Source organism: Syngnathus scovelli, chromosome 8 (assembly GCF_024217435.2).
Source record: "Syngnathus scovelli strain Florida chromosome 8, RoL_Ssco_1.2, whole genome shotgun sequence".
Taxonomy (NCBI): domain Eukaryota; kingdom Metazoa; phylum Chordata; class Actinopteri; order Syngnathiformes; family Syngnathidae; genus Syngnathus; species Syngnathus scovelli.
Genome location: NC_090854.1, coordinates 610,983 through 629,314, shown reverse-complemented (window position 1 = coordinate 629,314; position 18,332 = coordinate 610,983). Strand labels below are relative to the sequence as shown.

The following is an 18,332-nucleotide window of genomic DNA, read 5'->3' as shown; positions in this document are numbered from 1 at the left end:
CAATTTTCACACGTACAACGCAACGCGGCTACACTTCTGCTATTACAAACGTAAATCTCCTTAAACACAATGAGTGTTACTTACCGTGTACGCTCTAGGCAAAATTGGATGTGATGCAATTCCAAATCTATCTGAAACGGCAGTTAAAAGTAGAGTTACATCAAGTTTTCTTTTTTAATCAACACAATCATTTACAACCGTTGACCAGAAAGAATCGTCGAAATTCGACGTCCCCCACAAACGCCACGCTCACTCGCTTTTCAGGGCAACAAAAGTACTTCTTTTTAAAAACGATGAGTTGTACTTACCGTGTACGCTCTGGACGGTCCAGTTGCAAGCAGAAAATAAAAATATTTCTCTTGTTAGTCGTATGTTACCATCCGCTGTGTCTTTGTCAACATCGCCACCGTTTTCCTACTTCCTGCTGCGAGCCACGCCCACGGATTTAAATTTGGGCGGAAGCTCTTTCCATTGGCGTCGTTTTCGCGTATAGCAAATCCGATTGGTTGGGAAGGGGGCACGGTTATGCAGCCGAGGGGTCCTGTGATCGGTGGGATGTAAAGTAGGCGTCGACGTCACGTCCGCGTCACGTGACCACGACGTGGCAGACGTCATATAGCAACCGCTGTTTTGTTTAGTAGACTTACAGTTGTTATGCATTGACATAATGGCGCACACACCAAATAGATTTAAATAAATTAAATAATTCTTCTGCCCACTCTCTTTTAAACAAGTTAACTCTCCCCGCGGATTTGAATTCCGGCGAAAGTTACGCCCATCGACGTCACGTATGTCACGTGACCACGACGTGGCAGATGTCATATAGCAACCGCTGTTTTGTTTAGTAGATTTACAGTTGTTATGCATTGGCATAATGGTGTGCACTCAAAATAGATTTAAATAAATTAAATATTTCTTCTGCCCACTCCCTTTTAAACAAGTTAACTCTGCCCACGTCCATTGACGTCTTGTCTGCGTCACGTGACCACGACGTAGCGACGTCATATAGTAACCGCTGTTTTGATCAGTAGACTTACAGTTATTATGCGTTGACATAATGGCGCACTGGTTAGCATGGCCACCTCTTAAGCATGATGTTGCGGGTTCGACGCCTGATCAATGTTAGCATGGAGTGAGCTGAAGTGCATGGCGCTGAAGATTTGAATCTTTGAAATGCGCTGAGGTCTGACATATCAGGCAGAATGGTTTGCCATCACGTTCAACAAAAAATAGAAACTTTCCCACTCTGATTAAAACGTCCTGTGTTCATCTACGTATTTTCGTTTTGCTGTGCATCTTTTCCCTGCCATTTCGAGAGCCCAATTGACACTCATAGTTTAAAGAAATGTGTTTGCCCATCCTACTTTGTGGAATTTCACCACATGCGCTTTTGACCAAAATACCAAATTGAACTCAAGTGAAGCCAACACGCACAACCCCCCCACACACACACACACACAAATGTTGATATGAACATAAAAGAGCCGCATGCGGTTCGGGAGTTGCGGCTTGGCCAAACCTGTACTATACAACTTTATTTGTATAAAATTTTCACAACAGCTGTCACACAAACAAAGCGGGAAAAACTGAAGACGTGCGTGTTCCGCCCACGCTGGATTTATTTGCACCTTTGAAAAGACACCGTATTGCCGCAGATGTGGCAAAGAGTACTTTTGGGCATCTGAGACGGAAGGATGTCCAAAGCATCACGTCACCTGCTCTGGTAGGCATGGTGGTGGGACGTTGAGGTCAACCGCTTTGGGGTTGGCTGAATCTTTGATCGCAGGATGCCACACACTTGAAGACAGAAGCAGAAAAGCAGAGCTAAATGCAAAATGTACTCACCGGTGACTCCAATTTTTTTCCCCCCTGAAGAAACAGCTGGACGGGTGGCCCCGGCTGGCCAGTGGGACTCTTGTTATTCTGACCCTTTTTAGTGCGCGTTTGGGGCAACAACCGTTTTTTGTGGCGCTCTCTTCTGGTTCAAAAGTGCCCTGCATGTGAATTTGCTTTTCCTGCCTTCTGATTGGATGAGCGCCGGTGTGACGCGGTGCCTCTGTCACCGTGGCGGGGGGTATACGTTGGCATCGGAGCGTCTGCCAACGTCTGAGACCGGCTGGCAGTGTATCGGAGGTGTCGAGTGCGGTGCCGCTGGAGCTCACTCACCAGCTGGTGTTAGGGCCACAGAATGAAGGCCAAGGAGAAGAATAGAAAGAGAAACAGAAACTTCTCCTCCAATTGTTTGATTTGTCTCTTCTGAGCTTCGATGAATTCTTTCAGCTCTTTGTTCCTCTAGGACGGACAAATGGAAAGTGGCATTCAAAAGCCAGTAAGCGTGCAAGTAAGTGCCGGGCTGGCTTTGGGCCCTTACCTGTTGCGCGCTGTGCAGCAGATCCATTCTCTCTTGGAGGATGCAAGCGTCGCGCTCCCTCAACTCGCACATCAGGGCTCGCTTCCATTGGTCCACGGCGCTCCTAAGCTCTTCTCTCTGATCCGCCGTCAGCACGTCATTCACGCCAGCGTGGCTGGCTTTTTCGCCGTCCGTGGCGGGGCAGTCCCGCTGCGGTAGCGCCTCGTACAACATGGCCTCCAGCTCCAGGATCCTCTGGGCCGCAATCCTCGTCCATCAGTGGTCCGGCGGGAGATTTGAGGGCGGCTTACCTTATGAGCCTGGTCCATGGAACACTTCCTGAAGTCCAACTCTTCATCCAGGTAGCCCTTCTGCTTGCAGAACATATCCTAGCACAGCTCAAGGTCAGAATTGTTGGGGCACATTGCCGGAGTTCCCCTTGGCTGATGTCGCGTGTCTGTCTACCTTCTCACTTTCAATGTCCAACATCTTCTGTTGAAGTGCTGACTTGGTCACTTTGATGTATTCTAACCACTGAGGAAAGGCTGCTGTCACATAAGCAGAATGCGAGAGCGTGCGTCGACGTGCGCGTTACCTTCTCGGCTAGGGTGAGAAGGGTCCTGGCGTGAATCACGACCACCTGCTCCTCGTTGGTGAGATTCTGCAAGAGCCCAAAGGCACAGCGTCAACAAGCTTCTTTCAGCGCAAAGCCTTCCAAAAGTCACATTTGAGCCGCCGAGTCTCGTGGAGTGCGAACATAAGGAGTTCGACATACACTTACGGCGTTATAGCCCAGGATGTCCAGCTTCTTCATCAGATCACTGATGACGATGTCCGGGGGAAAGGCGCAAGGAGCAATGTAAGGTGTTCTGGGACCTCGGGTTAAGGTTAGGGTTGCAAGGGACGCCTTACGTACGCTCACGCCCTCGGCCTCGCAGTAGATCTGCAAAGGGCTGAGGCCGTCTGGGAAACGGACTTGCAGAAACTTCAAGACGGGGGAGCGCCACTCCCTCTCCTGAAAGGCAGAGGCATGCATCCGTCCGTCCGTCCGTCCGTCCGTCCGTCCGTCCGTCACATCTCTGGCCTCAACACGCTTGTGCGAGTCTTCCCACCTCCAGCTCCAGGATGCGGAACTCAAGCAGTTCGTTTTGGTCTCGGATATCCTGGATGTGCTCTTTCAGACGCGCTTCTTCCGCCTCCATCCGCCTGACCTGAAAAGACAGTCAGACCTCATCTGCGGGGCTTCCCGACAGGTGTGACGCCAAGCGACTCCGCCCAGCGCCTTTCTTTCCGTCACCTTTTCGGCCAACTGCTGATTGCTCTGACGCAGCAGCTGCTTCTCCTCCACCCACTTGACATTCTAGAAGAGACAAACGCGTGGACAGCTTTGGAATGTTGTGTCATTTTCATCCACAAATTCTTTGGTTGACTGGAAAATGACATTTGCTTTTCTCCGCATTTTCCCAGCCACGTTCGGGGGGGGGGGGGGGGGGGGTTGGTCCAGTAATGCCAGACGGATGAGTGACTGAAGAATGTAGCTATTTTGTCTGAGAAAAAGGTGTGCTCATTGATGAGCTTACCTGTCCTTGTTGCTTCAGCGCTGACTCCAGATCTGCTACTCTGCTTTGATAGTGACCCATTTCTACCATCAGCTTTTCTCTGGTCTGAAAGGAGGAGGAGAGAGGCTCCTCCTCCTCCTTTCAGACCAGAGAACACCCGAGGCTGGGTGAGAACGGGGAGGCTGCGACCCGGCCGGGGGTTGCGGGAAGGGGCGCCACCTTGATCTCCTTCTCGGCGTCGTAGTCCCCTTCGCTGGTCTGGGCTAGCAGAGCGTAGGCTCGTTGCAGCGCTTGATATTCTTGCGTCAGCTGGCGGTAGCGAAGCTCCGCCTCTTCATGCACACACCAATGCAACACAGCACTAGTACCAGAATCAGTCAGACCGGCGACAAAGCACCCGCGACGCAAAGACGAGTCCGATTCCAGGCTGAAGAGGAATGTTTGGTGCCAATACGCTGGCAGAAATGGCGGGCTACCTCTTCGGGTTCCGTGTCGGGGGTTCTGTCGGTGTGAAAAGACAAGGACGATCCGTCCGGGTCCACCAACACGTCTTCGTCGTAGCCGTAAAATGTTTCGATGACCTGCGGGCGCGGAAGCAAACATCTCTCTGAACAAACTGAAGCGACACCTCACGATGAATCGACGAGAGGAACGATAGCGAGAAAAAGGCCATTTCATCTTGCGCAACACCAAGCAGCCGCAAACAAACAGACTCACCTTGCAGGACCTCACGCTTTGTTCCTCCTCAGAGATTCTCGACGTCGGTATCGTAGCAGCAAATCTCTCTCCTGTCGACACAAATAATCCGCCTTTGAGATTCTTTGGATGCAAAGGGAACGAACGGCTCCGGCGCAGAAACAAACGCGACTCACAATGACATTTCTGACATGAGCTCCTGTCTCCAGAGCCTGAAAAACACGTCACCGGCGATGATTGGAGGGACGCTCGTCTTTTCCAAAAGTGACAACTACAGGGTGTGTCAGGGTTTTCCAGATTATCTTTATCGTATCATTGTGTTGCTTTGACTTTGACTGCGACCTGTAATAAATAATATTATTTATCCCTTATTTATCCCTATCGCTTATCCCTTCCTACACAAAGTCGTAAAACACCCCTTGCTATGTTTTGACTAGAGGTCAAGGGCTTCCTCTATTCAATCCACTCTTACACCCACCCTGTTTCTCTTAATTAAAATGCTCGTGCAGGAGCCGAGAGTCAGACTTCATTCGTACAACGGATGGACTCTCCACCTGCAGGTGTCCAAAAGAACTTACTTGTCTCCCGTGTGGTTCTTGCAAAATAAGTTGGAGCGAGCGCAACTCTAACAGGGTGCATTTTGCCACTAGCTGCCTACGGACAATGACGTCGCGCTCGCGGCTCATGGTTGACGGGCTGAGCAGCCGGGCAAGTCCGTCGTTTTCAGCGCACAGCGAGTGGCAAAGGCGCTGACAAAACGGGAGCTTTGAGCTGCTGAAAACGGCAAAACAAGTCTAAAGCGTGTTCAAACGCGTGCGCACAATGCTCCTGCTTGAAAGGTCGGAATTTAAGGGGCCAATTTTTTGGATGGCGGCCGCCGGCCAAGCTTTGGACGGAAAAGGTTTCCTGGCGACAGCGAGCGAGCGCGGCGCTGCCGTACGTGCACCGAGTCGCCTGCCTGAAGACCTTGGACAAGTCGTCGATGATGTGCCGCTGCTCCACAACTTGAAGGAACTCCGTTTCACCGTCCTGCTGGCCGCAACCGCGGTCCAGGTCATTGAGCGAACTAGGCCTTCTCTGTGGAACACAAATGCAGTGGACTCTGTTGGCACGCCGCCGTTGTCCGCGTCGACTTACCAAGCTTGCCATCTCCTCGTTCTCCTGGGTGACAAAGCGCACTTTGTTTTCAAGGCGACACAGCACCAGCGAGAGTTCTTCATTCTTCCTGCTCAGGCGTTTGTTTTTGTACAGGAGTGGCAGAAACTGGCTTTCTGTTTCTCTCAGTCGCTTTAGCTGCAAGCATGAAGTGCGGGATGTGAAAGACGCACAACACGCGGGCCAGAACGTATCCATTTCTTTTGCATCGGTTTGAACGGAATCGTGGCTTTGGCTCCCAATAAAAGACATCTACCAGGCAACCGACTCGCCGCGCCGCTCAACTAATAAGCAAGCGCAATGGGTGCCTCGCTGGATGGCGCGCATCAAACGTAGCGCAAACCTTCAAGCGTGCCGTCAATAAATTACCAGTTCATTGCGCTCTTCAGAAAGCAGGGCGTTTCGATCCTCCAGTTTCCTGATGACTGCGCTGAGCTCAGCGATTTTCAGATGAAACCGTCGCGTGTCCCGATCCTCCTGAGACTGAAAACGCCCCGCAACACACACACACAAGCACTCGTTCAAAGTTCAAAACTGTTTTTGTGCTACCTTCCTCCAGCAACGAACTAAGTCATGCGTACTGCAAGTGTGTGATGAGGTGGCTTACGCAATGAAGAGGATTGCTAGTAGCGGCGTTGACCCCACTTCCAGGGTAGTTTAGGCCCGCCCTTTGGGAATCCCTCAGGGCAGCGATCTGCTGCTCGGCAGCCTGAGTCTGCAGCTGAAGGCGGTGGACGTGGCCGGCCCCAGGGCTTCATCCAAAACACTAACCGCTCTGTCTTTCAGCTTGATCTCATCCGTCTGGATGTACAAACGGGGAGCGCTCAGGCAGGCGGGCAAACTCATTTGCCAGAATTGTGACAAAAACAAAGAGAGCAACCGGCCAATTTTTTTCTTGAATCGACTAGAACACCTTTGCTGTGACAAAAGCGAAGCGAGCAACCGGACATTTTCTTCTTGTGAAATAGAATAGAATAGAATGCCTTAGGTGTCATTGCACTGCAGGTATACAACGAAATTGGGAACATAGCCACGCACCGCGCATCTGATCAGTCCTACCAGTCGGCGGATCTCCCTCTCGCAGTCTCTCTTGGTTCGGCTCAGCTCCTCCCGATGCTGGTGATGAGCCGATCGGAGCTCGGCCGCTCGGGACTGCCAGGCCTGCTGGGCCGCTGCCAGGGCTTCTTCCGCGCTCCTGGTGGAGGCGACACCGCTCGGTCTCCCGACACCGCCGCGTCTCCTCCACCTCCGCCAGCAAAGCGCCCCCCCTCCTCACCTGAGCAGACATTGCGCCACACCGGGCCGTTGAGACCGCAACGGAGCGCCGCGACGCTTACTGGGGACAAGCTACACAATACGGTAGCGGCCGCATCGAAGCCCGACGTGGCGTGCGGATAGTCAGACACGGATAGAGCGGATCACCTTGTCCATGGAGCCGTCCCTCAGGCTGAGGACCAAGGCATTCAGTCGCTGGATCTCTCCATCTTTGATTTTGATCACTCTCATCAGCTCCATTTCATGCTGCCGCAGTAATGTCTCCCTGGTAATGGCTAACTCTTTCTGCTTCTCCTCATGGAGTTTGCTTTTGAGTTCCGTCATGGCGGCGGTGGCACGGTGGTGCTCCGCCCGCAGGTCCTGACTTCTCTCTCTCTCCAGACAGCTGACCTGACATGACTTAGACAAACTTTATTGTCATCTTGTCTGCACATGGTGCATACAAAACGAAATTCCGTTGCATACGTCTTACAACAAAGTAGTGATATTGCAGTTGAATAGAAGTAACATATCCTATGAAAATATATATATATACATATACTATATATATATATATATATATATATATATATATATATATATATATATATATTAAAAATAAGTATAAAGTGCAGCAGTGATAATTATGCAATAGTGCAAGTAGGCAAAACAGTATTCAAGAGTGTGCAGAGGAATGCTAAACCATGTATTAAACTTCTATTTAAAGGGTTTATACAAGTTCAGTAAAGTTGGTAGTGCGAGATAGTGCAAGATAGAGGTCCGTAGTGTCATAAAGTACAGTTCTGTGAATGTGTGATGCAGAGTTCAGTTTAGAGCTCAACAGTTCTAGTGTTCAACAGTCTGATGACAGCAGGGAAAAAGCTGTTGCAGAACCTGGTGGACCTGCAGCGGATGCTGCAAACCTCTTCCCAGAGGGCAGCAGGGAGAACAGTCCATGGTGGGGGTGTGATGGGTCATTGATGATGTTACGGGCACGGGACATGCAGCGCTGAGATGAAATGTCCTGAATGGAGGGAAGAGGAGCCCCTATGATCCTCTCTGCTGTCCTCACCACTCTCCTCACGTTCTTCCAATCGGAGGCGGTGCAGCCTCCACACCACACAGAGAGACAGCTTGTCAGAATGCTCTCTATGGTGCTCCTGTAGAACGTCCTCATGATGGGTGGGGGCAGGTGGGCTCTCCTCATCCTCCGCAGGAAGTACAAGCGCTTCTGTGCCCTCTTGACCAGTGCCGTAGTGTTCATAGTCCAGGTGAGGTCTTCTGTGATGTGGACCCCCAGGAATTTGGTGCTGCTGACCACCTCCACAGCTGAGCTGTTGATGATCAGTGGAGCGTGGTGAGGCTGTTTTTTCCTGAAGTCGACGATGATCTCCTTCATCTTCTCCTCATTCAGGATCAGGCTGTTTTCTCTGCACCAGCCCACCAGCTGCTCCACCTCCTCTCTGTAGTCCAGGTCGTTGTTGTCTCTGATGAGCCCCACCACCGTTGTGTCGTCTGCTGACTTCACGATGTGATTGGTGGTGAACCTGAGGACGCAGTCGTGTGTCATCAGGGTGCACAGCAGGGGGCTCAGGACGCAGCCCTGAAGGGAGCCTGTGCTGAGGGTGATGACATCAGAGGTGTTCTGTCCGACCCGGACTGACTGAGGTCTGTTGGTGAGGAAGTCTAGCAGCCAGTTGCGAAGGGGGGTGTTGAAGCCCAGGTGTTCCAATTTTCCTACCAGATGCTGTGGGATGATGGTGTTAAACGCTGAGCTGAAGTCCAGGAACAGCCTCCGCACATGGGTGTTCTTCTCCTCCAGGTGAGCCAGGCTCAGGTGAAGAACGGAGGAGATGGCTTCCTGAGTGGAGCGGTTTTGCCGGTCGGCAAACTGGAACGGGTCAAATAATAGGGGGAGTCTGGAAACGATGTGACCTTTAAGCAGCCTTTCGAAGCACTTCATCATAACCGGAGTCAGTGCAACAGGCCGGTAATCATTAAATGAGGTGATTTGAGGTTTCTTCGGCACCGGAATGATGGAGGCAGTCTTAAAGCACGCCGGCACTGTGGCTTGGCCCAGCGAGGTGTTAAAAATGTCTGTGATGACCCCAGCCAGATGACTTGCACATTCCCTGAACACACGCCCAGGAATGTTGTCCGGGCCAGGGGCCTTACAGGGGTTGACTCTCCTCAGGTTCTTCAACACATCGGCGGAGTCAAGGCAGAGTACCTCCTCTTCCTGATGGGGGACAGTTTTAACTGCTGGAGTGCCGTTTAGTGCCTCGAACCTCCCAAAGAAGTTATTTAGACCATTTAGAAAGTCAGCATCAACTACACCCACCGGGGGGGGGGGAGGGTGAGTTGTCGTCTGTAATCGCCCGTATGCCTTGCCACATACTCCTGATGTTTTTGACGTCGTGGAAACGATCCTGAAATTTTCGACTGCGGTCTCGCTTCGCTATTCTGATGGCACGGTTCAAGTTGGCTCTCGCTGTCCTCAGTGTCTCCTTGTCGCCAGACTTGAAGGCAGAGTTCCGCGCTCGTAGCGTTTGACGTACCTCCTCAGTCATCCAGGGTCGTTGGTTGCCCCGGGTGATGATATTCTTAGTGGTGCTGACGTCCTCGGTGCATTTGTTGATGTAGGCTGACACAGTCATGGCACACGCATGTCTAATCTACATCGGGAAAAGTGGGAGGGAGGGAGGCAGGCAGGGAGGCAGGCAGGGAGGCAGGCAGGGAGGCAGGCAGTGTCTGTCTGTTGAGGTTTTCACCTTGTTCTTCTCCTGCTGAAGTTCTAACTGGACGTCCATCAGTTTGTTTCTCAGCTCGTCATTGGCGGCCTGAAGGGCGTCCGTTCGCTCCGCCTTGGCCCGCCCTGCCGGAGCTCGTTTGGACATCTCTTACTCGAGTCTCGCCCGGTCGTCAGTCAGAGATCACAACATTTGTACCTGGAGAGCACAAACGCAGCGCTGTTTTCCACTGGCTTCGAACTCAACTTCAATCGGTACCGTAACTTACAACATCATAAACATAGAACTAGCTTGACTTATTCATTGAATAAATGCATTTGGTTCTTCAAAACTGCATCACGCAACATAGCGTGACCGAGACGGCCGTTATCCACCTGCGTGAAGTTATTTGGTGAAATGAATGAGATGTTTAAGACACCATCGTTCTGTCTCTATGTAGATGAAGGGAAATAATCGATTGCTGAAGGTCCAAAGGTGTTGTGATAAACAAATAAACATATTAGTGATTAGTGACATATTTGTGATAAACATATTAGGCAGGATAATCACATATGTTAACGTGACTGCCCACACTGTATTTATTTATGGTTATTTGTTAAATCGAGTACTGTTAGACATGAAATAGGAAGTGTTTAACATAAATGGAAGACGAAAGGGGTACTCACCATTGTAGCTCCTGCTGGTCAATGATACGAGCCTCTTCTTGCAGTGGAAAACATACAGCCAACAAACACCGTGGAACCTAAAGGAATGAAATTAAACATTAACATTTAGCCTAAACCAACATTCACAGATACAACGCAACGCAAACTACACAAACGTAAATCTTTTTAAACACAATGAGTTGTACTTACCGTGTACGCTCTAGACGGTCCACTTGCAAGCAGAAAATAAAGATATTTCTGTTGATAATCGTCGTGTTTGTATCCGGTGTCTCGCTCAAGGCCATTGCGCCCACAGATTTGAATTTTGGCGAGAGTTCAGCCTATTGACGTTATTTCCGCGGTGTAATACCCGCATATCTGAAACGGCAAAGTTAAGAGTAGAGTTAAATAAAGTTTTTAGTCAACGCAATAATTTACAACCGTTGACCAGTCGAAATAATCGTCGAAATTTGGCGTCTGTGGCTGGAAGCAGACGCCGAGTTCGACATTCCTCCCAAACGCCACACTCCCTCGCTTTTCAGGGCTAAAAAAAAACAGTTGTAATTACCTTGTACGCTCTAGACGGTCAAGTTGCAAGCTGAAAACAAAAATATTTGCCTTGTAAGTCATCGTGTTACTAACCGCTGTGTCTTGTTTGCCAGAATTGCCGCTTTCCTACTTCCTGTTGCAAGCCACGCCCACGGATTATAATTTTGCCGTGAGTTCCGCCTATTGACGTCATGTCCGCGTCACATGACTGCGACGTAATATTATCTAAAACTGTTTGTGCGGTATTGTGTTGTTCTGTGCGGTATTGTGTTATTCTGTGCGGCGTCGTGTTGTTCTGTGCGGCGTCGTGTTGTTCAGTGCGACGTCGTGTTGTTCAGTGCGGCATGGTGTTGTTCAGTGCGGCATGGTGTTGTTCAGTGCGGCATGGTGTTGTTCAGTGCGGCATAATGTTGTTCAGTGCGGCATAATGTTGTTCAGTGCGGCATGGTGTTGTTCAGTGCGGCATGGTGTTGTTCAGTGCGGCATGGTGTTGTTCAGTGCGGCATAATGTTGTTCAGTAAGCCATAATGTTGTTCAGTGCGGCATGGTGTTGTTCAGTGCGGGATGGTGTTGTTCAGTGCAGGATGGTGTTGTTCAGTGCGGCATGGTGTTGTTCAATGCGGCATGGTGTTGTTCAGTGCGGGATGGTGTTGTTCAGTGCAGGATGGTGTTGTTCAGTGCGGCATGGTGTTGTTCAATGCGGCATGGTGTTGTTCAGTGCGGCATGGTGTTGTTCAGTGCGGCATGGTGTTGTTCAGTGCGGCATGGTGTTGTTCAGTGCGGAATGGTGTTGTTCAGTGCGGCATGGTGTTGTTCAGTGTGGGATGGTGTTGTTCAGTGCGGGATCGTGTTGTTCAGTACGGGGTGGTGTTGTTCAGTGCAGGATGGTGTTGTTCAGTGCAGGATGGTGTTGTTCAGTGCGGCATGGTGTTGTTCAATGCAGGATCGTGTTGTTCAGTGCAGCATGGTGTTGTTCAGTGCAGCATGGTGTTGTTCAGTGCGGCATGGTGTTGTTCAATGCGGCATGGTGTTGTTCAGTGCGGGATGGTGTTGTTCAGTGCGGCATGGTGTTTTTCAGTGCGGCATAATGTTGTTCAGTGCAGCATGGTGTTGTTCAGTGCGTCATGGTGTTGTTCAGTGCGACATAATGTTGTTCAGTGCGGCATAATGTTGTTCAGTGCGGCATGGTGTTGTTCAGTGCGGCATGGTGTTGTTCAGTGCGGCATGGTGTTGTTCAGTGCGGCATGGTGTTGTTCAGTGCAGGATGGTGTTGTTCAGTGCAGGATGGTGTTGTTCAATGCGGCATGGTGTTGTTCAGTGCGGGATGGTGTTGTTCAGTGCAGGATGGTGTTGTTCAGTGCGGCATGGTGTTGTTCAGTGCGGCATGGTGTTGTTCAGTGCGGCATGGTGTTGTTCAGTGCGGCATGGTGTTGTTCAGTGCAGGATGGTGTTGTTCAATGCGGGATGGTGTTGTTCAGTGCGGGATGGTGTTGTTCAGTGCAGGATGGTGTTGTTCAGTGCGGCATGGTGTTGTTCAATGCGGCATGGTGTTGTTCAGTTCGGGATGGTGTTGTTCAGTGCGGCATGGTGTTGTTCAGTGCGGCATAATGTTTTTCAGTGCGGCATGTTGTTGTTCAGTGCGGCATGGTGTTGTTCAGTGCAGCATAATGTTGTTCAGTGCGGCATGGTGTTGTTCAGTGCGGAATGGTGTTGTTCAGTGCGGCATGGTGTTGTTCAGTGCGGCATGGTGTTGTTCAGTGTGGCATGGTGTTGTTCAGTGCGGCATGGTGTTGTTCAGTGCGGGATGGTGTTGTTCAGTGCGGCATGGTGTTTTTCAGTGCGGCATAATGTTGTTCAGTGCAGCATGGTGTTGTTCAGTGCGGCATGGTGTTGTTCAGTGCGACATAATGTTGTTCAGTGCGGCATAATGTTGTTCAGTGCGGGATGGTGTTGTTCATTGCGGCATGGTGTTGTTCAGTGCGGCATGGTGTTGTTCAGTGCGGCATGGTGTTGTTCAGTGCGGGATGGTGTTGTTCAGTGCAGGATGGTGTTGTTCAGTGCGGCATGGTGTTGTTCAATGCGGCATGGTGTTGTTCAGTTCGGGATGGTGTTGTTCAGTGCGGCATGGTGTTGTTCAGTGCGGCATAATGTTTTTCAGTGCGGCATGTTGTTGTTCAGTGCGGCATGGTGTTGTTCAGTGCAGCATAATGTTGTTCAGTGCGGCATGGTGTTGTTCAGTGCGGAATGGTGTTGTTCAGTGCGGCATGGTGTTGTTCAGTGCGGCATGGTGTTGTTCAGTGCGGCATGGTGTTGTTCAGTGCGGCATGGTGTTGTTCAGTGCGGGATGGTGTTCAATGCGGGATCGTGTTGTTCAGTGCGGCATGGTGTTGTTCAGTGCGGCATGGTGTTGTTCAGTGCGGCATGGTGTTGTTCATTTCGGCATAATGTTGTTCAGTGCGGCATAATGTTGTTTAGTGCGGCATGGTGTTGTTCAGTGCGGGATGGTGTTGTTCAGTGCGTTATAATGTTGTTCAGTGCGGCATGGTGTTGTTCAGTGCGGCATGGTGTTGTTCAGTGCGGCATGGTGTTGTTCAGTGCGGCATAATGTTGTTCAGTGCGGCATAATGTTGTTCAGTGCGGGATGGTGTTGTTCAGTGCGGGATGGTGTTGTTCAGTGCGGCATGGTGTTCAATGCGGAATGGTGTTGTTCAGTGCAGGATGGTGTTGTTCAGTGCGGCATGGTGTTGTTCAGTGCGGCATAATGTTGTTCAGTGCGGCATGGTGTTGTTCAGTGCGGCATGGTGTTGTTCAGTGCGGCATGGTGTTGTTCAGTGCGGCATGGTGTTGTTCAGTGCGGCATGGTGTTGTTCAGTGCGGCATGGTGTTGTTCAGTGCGGCATAATGTTGTTCAGTGCGGCATAATGTTGTTCAGTGCGGCATGGTGTTGTTCAGTGCGGGATGGTGTTGTTCAGTGCAGGATGGTGTTGTTCAGTGCGGCATGGTGTTCAGTGCGGGATGGTGTCTTTCAGTGCGGCATGGTGTCGTTCAGTGCGGCATGGTGTCTTTCAGTGCGGCATGGTGTCGTTCAGTGAGGCATGGTGTTGTTCAGTGCGGCATGGTGTTGTTTAGTGCGGCATGGTGTTGTTCAGTGCGGGATGGTGTTGTTCAGTGTGGCATGGTGTTCAGTGCGGCATGGTGTTGTTCAGTGCGGTATCGTGTTGTTCAGTGCGGTATCGTGTTTCTCAGTGCGGTATCGTGTTGTTCAGTGCAGTATCGTTGTGTTGTTCGTATTGTGTTGTGTTGTTCGTAATGTGTTGTGTTGTTCGTATTGTGTTGTGTTGTTCGTATTGTGTTGTGTTGTTCGTATTGTGTTGTGTTGTTCATATTGTGTTGTTCATATTGTGTTGAGTTGTTCGTATTGTGTTGTGTTGTTCGTATTGTGTTGCCTTTAACACTTAGCCTCTAACACTTAGCCTCTAACACTTAGCCTCTAGCATCTAGAAGGTAAATAAATAGGAAGGAAGGACTCACCGGTGACGTCTTCGCCCACGTCCAAGCGTTGTACTTTGTATTTTCATCCTTCTGACAGTGGAAAACATAGCCAACACACACCGTGGAACCTAAACGAATGAAAGAAAACTATCATTTGGCCACAACCAACATTCACAGATACAACACAATGTGACGTGCGGGGTTGAGGTTAAAGGTTGAGTGAAGGGCCCTTGTTTTAAACTACTTTTTTGAAAAGGATTGGGAACAAGTAAGACGTATTTAATTTATTTAATGGGAAGTAGTAAGAGCTATTGAATTTAATCTATGTATTATATTCTATTGTATTGTATTCTGTTGTATTCTTTTGGATTGTATTCACACTAACCCCACTAAAACTTCAGCCCACAAAAACTCGCCTCTGGCGCCTAGCCTCTGGCACTTAGCCTCTAACACTTAGCCTTTAACACTTAGCCTTTAACACTTAGCCTTTAACACTTAGCCTTTAACACTTAGCCTTTAACACTTAGCCTAGAAGGTGAATAAATAGGGTTAAAGGTTGAGTGAAGGGCCCTCGTTTTAAACTACTGTTTTGAAAAGGAGTGGGAACAAGTAAGACGTATTTAATTTATTTAATGGGAAGTAGTAAGACTTATTAAATTTATTTAATCTACTTTTCTTCCCAGGCAAAATTTGATGTGCTGCAATTCCAAATTTCCAAAGTGAATGAAGGAATGAAGTCCTTTAAATTATGATTTTGTATAAATACTAGGCATTAACACAAAATCGACGGCACAAAATGGGCAGACTTTACTTGTTTGAAAAGGACTGGTTACAAGACAGACTTTTTTAATTTATTTAATGGGAAGAAGACTTAGTTTAATTGATCTATTTTTGTTCCCTGGCAAAATTCGATTTGCTGCAATTCCAAATTTCCAAAGTGAATGAAGGCAAGAAGTCGTTTAAATTATGATTTTGTTTAAATACTAGGCATGGACACAAAATCTACGGCACAAAATGGGCAGACTTTACTTGTTTGAAGAGGACTGGTTACAAGACAGACTTTTCTGATTTATTTATTGGGAAGAAGACTTATTTAGTTTATTTAATCTATTTTTGTTCCCTGGCAAAATTGGATTTGCTGAAACTGTATTTTGCCAAATCTTGCCTTGAGACCTGATAGGAAGTATTAAACGCTTAGTTAAATCAATACAAGTTGGTAGTAAGAGCGAGTAATGTTGGTTGAACCGATGAATGAAGGTTGAAAGCAATTTAAATTATGACTTTGTATAAATACTAGATATTAACAGAACATCTACTGCGCGAAATGGGCAGAGTTTACTTGTTTGAGAAGGAGTGGCTTATTCAAAACTAAGATTTATTTAATCTGTTTGTTCCCAGGCAAAATTGGATGTGATGCAATTCCAAATTTCACCACATGACGGTGCCCAATTTCGACTTCATAGGACATATTAAACACTTAGCTTGTTATTATGTTCAAGGTAATCAGATTTGTTTATTATTCTAATGGCCTCTTCAAAACTATTCTGGATTACTACTTTGGATCTATTCTACATTACTTGGCAACAACATACTCTGTAACAGATTAGGCAGTATAATCATATATGTTAACTTGAGAGTGCCCACACTCAATCTACTTATCGTGATGTGTTAAATCAATTACTGTTAGACATTATTTGTCTGATAATCTACCAAATCTTTGAATTGAAGAATTTGTGATTTAATTAATAGCTTGTTGTTATGTTCAGGGTAATCAGACTTGTATATAATTCTAATGGCCTTCTTTTGAAAACTATTCTGAATTACAACTTTGGATCTTATATTACTTTGCAACAATCTACTCGGTGACAGATTAGGCAGTATAATCACATATGTTAACTTCAGTGCCCACACTGTATTTATTTATGGTTATTTGTTAAATCAAGTACTGTTAGACATGAAATAGGAAGTGTTTAACATAAATGTAATGGCTACTCACCATTGTAGCTCGCTCCTGGTCAATGATACGAGCCTCTTCTTGCAGTGGAAAACTTGCAGCCAACAAACACCGTGGAACCTAAAGGAATGAAATTAAACATTAACATTTCGCCTCGACCAATTTTCACACGTACAACGCAACGCGGCTACACTTCTGCTATTACAAACGTAAATCTCCTTAAACACAATGAGTGTTACTTACCGTGTACGCTCTAGGCAAAATTGGATGTGATGCAATTCCAAATCTATCTGAAACGGCAGTTAAAAGTAGAGTTACATCAAGTTTTCTTTTTTAATCAACACAATCATTTACAACCGTTGACCAGAAAGAATCGTCGAAATTCGACGTCCCCCACAAACGCCACGCTCACTCGCTTTTCAGGGCAACAAAAGTACTTCTTTTTAAAAACGATGAGTTGTACTTACCGTGTACGCTCTGGACGGTCCAGTTGCAAGCAGAAAATAAAAATATTTCTCTTGTTAGTCGTATGTTACCATCCGCTGTGTCTTTGTCAACATCGCCGCCGTTTTCCTACTTCCTGCTGCGAGCCACGCCCACGGATTTAAATTTGGGCGGAAGCTCTTTCCATTGGCGTCGTTTTCGCGTATAGCAAATCCGATTGGTTGGGAAGGGGGCACGGTTATGCAGCCGAGGGGTCCTGTGATCGGTGGGATGTAAAGTAGGCGTCGACGTCACGTCCGCGTCACGTGACCACGACGTGGCAGACGTCATATAGCAACCGCTGTTTTGTTTAGTAGACTTACAGTTGTTATGCATTGACATAATGGCGCACACACCAAATAGATTTAAATAAATTAAATAATTCTTCTGCCCACTCTCTTTTAAACAAGTTAACTCTCCCCGCGGATTTGAATTCCGGCGAAAGTTACGCCCATCGACGTCACGTATGTCACGTGACCACGACGTGGCAGATGTCATATAGCAACCGCTGTTTTGTTTAGTAGATTTACAGTTGTTATGCATTGGCATAATGGTGTGCACTCAAAATAGATTTAAATAAATTAAATATTTCTTCTGCCCACTCCCTTTTAAACAAGTTAACTCTGCCCACGTCCATTGACGTCTTGTCTGCGTCACGTGACCACGACGTAGCGACGTCATATAGTAACCGCTGTTTTGATCAGTAGACTTACAGTTATTATGCGTTGACATAATGGCGCACTGGTTAGCATGGCCACCTCTTAAGCATGATGTTGCGGGTTCGACGCCTGATCAATGTTAGCATGGAGTGAGCTGAAGTGCATGGCGCTGAAGATTTGAATCTTTGAAATGCGCTGAGGTGTGACATATCAGGCAGAATGGTTTGCCATCACGTTCAACAAAAAATAGAAACTTTCCCACTCTGATTAAAACGTCCTGTGTTCATCTACGTATTTTCGTTTTGCTGTGCATCTTTTCCCTGCCATTTCGAGAGCCCAATTGACACTCATAGTTTAAAGAAATGTGTTTGCCCATCCTACTTTGTGGAATTTCACCACATGCGCTTTTGACCAAAATACCAAATTGAACTCAAGTGAAGCCAACACGCACAACCCCCCCCCCCACACACACACACACAAATGTTGATATGAACATAAAAGAGCCGCATGCGGTTCGGGAGTTGCGGCTTGGCCAAACCTGTACTATACAACTTTATTTGTATAAAATTTTCACAACAGCTGTCACACAAACAAAGCGGGAAAAACCGAAGACGTGCGTGTTCCGCCCACGCTGGATTTATTTGCACCTTTGAAAAGACACCGTATTGTGATGTGGCAAAGAGTACTTTTGGGCATCTGAGACGGAAGGATGTCCAAAGCATCACGTCACCTGCTCTGGTAGGCATGGTGGTGGGACGTTGAGGTCAACCGCTTTGGGGTTGGCTGA

General features: G+C 48.1%; 1 pseudogene; it reads right to left on the bottom strand.

Annotated features, from left to right (window-relative positions):
- Positions 1-1,587: 1,587 nt before the first annotated feature.
- LOC125973219 (janus kinase and microtubule-interacting protein 3-like) lies at positions 1,588-9,911 on the bottom strand (annotated as a pseudogene).
- Positions 9,912-18,332: the final 8,421 nt, after the last annotated feature.